Source organism: Olea europaea, unplaced genomic scaffold (assembly GCF_002742605.1).
Source record: "Olea europaea var. sylvestris unplaced genomic scaffold, O_europaea_v1 scaffold1135, whole genome shotgun sequence".
Classification (NCBI taxonomy): Eukaryota; Viridiplantae; Streptophyta; class Magnoliopsida; order Lamiales; family Oleaceae; genus Olea; species Olea europaea.
In genome coordinates this window covers 1,652-4,100 of record NW_019228735.1, presented here as the reverse complement: position 1 = coordinate 4,100, position 2,449 = coordinate 1,652, and positions in this window count along the sequence as shown.

Sequence of the window (2,449 nt, the reverse complement as noted above, 5' to 3'; positions counted from 1 at the left end):
CTATAGGGTGAATCACCCGGCACACCGTAGTTTTTGGGTTATGCCTAATGATAGGATGCCTTTTTTGTACATATAATGAAGCCCAACTCATTTAAAATCCATTCAATGTTACTCCACAAACAAGTTTATTGACAGAAATTTAAATAGATGCACACTTATCGCATTTTAATTAATAATTTAAAAAAAAAAAAGAAGAAGATAAAAATTGCCAACACTTGGAAACACAATTTATCTTTGAGGACTGAGGCTATTCAAATAGCATCATTCAAATCCATTCATCAACACGGGCAAAAACATTCGCGCAACAGATGAAAATAGTACTTGTCAATAACGGTGGTAAACTTTTGAAGAAATCAATTAATTCGAATAGATTTTTCCTTCCCAATTGACAATAACATCTCCCCAAATCGAGATTCAATCCACGTACCGCTACTTATATTCACAGTTTTTATATATACATCCACTTTTAAAAATATAATATTACCTAAATGGAAATTTATGAAATTAAATCAAAGTATATCGTTCTAACTTTATCCATTAATATTTATTTTCATAGATTCTTTTAAACTTTTTTATATTCTTTTAGAGTTTATATTTAGCTAAAATTCTAATAATAATAAAATAACATCTTAATCTAAAACCATAAAACCCTAATCATAAAATATCATCTTCAGCAAATTTTTTTTTTTTTTTAAAAAATCAACACATTAATATTAGGGTGATAATTTTTTCATGACATGAAAAATGGAATATTATTTTTATGTTTTTTTAAGTATTGGTTTGACAGATGAAATTTCAAAATAAGTTTCAATATATGTCCAAATATTCTTACATTACAAAAAGCAAAAAAAAAAACTTAGAATTATTAGCCGAAATATGAACAAACAAAATTATGAACTTATAAGCTTAAGAAAAAAAAACTATCTTCGTCTAAAATTATAAAACACTAATTATAAAATATCTTTTTCAACGGAAATTTAAAAAAAATACATTATTAGAATTATAATTCTTTCATGATATGAATATTGAATATTATTTTTTATGATTTTTTAAATATTGGTTTAATAGATGAAAATATACGAGAAATTTCAAAATAAGTTTTAATATGTGTCCAAATATTCTTACATTACAAAAGGAAACAAACTTAAAATTATCAACCAAAACACAAACAATCAAAATTATTAGCTTATAACAAAAAAAAAAATCTTAAAATACAATGATGAGAGATTTGTTTGGTTGCTTGAGCAGTATACTCTTGATGTAATCCAATAAATTCAAGAAAAGAGATACACTATAACGCACCGACATAACAATATAGAAGATGAAAAGTAAGAACCAGATTAAATGTTGATAGTGATTGGGTGAATATTATGGGTTTTCTTCTTCTTCTTTTTTTTTTTTTTAAATTTTTGAAATTGTGTTAAGAATGTAATTATAGTGGAATGAATATATAAAATTTGTTAGGATTTATAATGTTTAAATGAATGAATTTAATAAAGACAATATTAAAATTTGACGTGAATGAACTATATATATATAGTAGGATGCATATATGAAAATTGTGGATGTAAATGGCGGCACCCTTCTATTCTCCCAAATCTTCACAACAAGCCTCAACAATATCTTCTACATAACTGAATTCAATTTTTCCCCAAATTAGAGCCAAACCATTTCTTCTCCCAATTTGCAAGAAACGGTTGCATATTGAATTCCCCATTGGGCAAAATGTTTACACTTTCTAAAACCGTTCCATTCGCCTCAGGGAGTGAATTTTATTTGGAACACAACACTCCGTTGTAGCAGTAATTACATATTTCCTTCTTGTTCAACAATGTAAAATTAGTGAAGAAAGTACTTATTTTTTTAGTGTGCTGCATGTGCATGTGTTCCCTCGTCTTCTTAGAATAGTTGGACTGAAGCAAATGCAAAGAAAATTCTGCCAAACGTGTACCAATTTTAGATCATTAGAATGGATTTTAACAACCATATCTCGGAGTTTTTTACAAACTGAGATCCAATTTGGGATTTTCAAGTAAGCCGAGGTCCATGTCAGTATATATTTGTAAGTATTATGCCCTAGGTCCAATCAACTTTGGACATAAATACTTTTATATGTAATTAATGCAATTAAATGGCAGATCTATTATTTAATTAATAGACAATTAAATAAATAATAGAGTCCGTAGATTCAAATATTTGTAATTTGTTAATCACAAGGAGTTGTGATTGTGAGATACAAATTACATCTGATTGAATCTTAAATCATCCGTGGTCGTAAGTAATAACGAGATACGGATATCGTTATTACGGATAGACCATCACGTGTGGCATTTCTTACTTGTGAAGTAAGTAGCTGATCTCACAAGTTAAAGTGTGGTGACACTTAAATGAACACGTGGATGTTTGTTATAGAACAAAACATTGGAGACCCGTCGAGAGATTCCACATG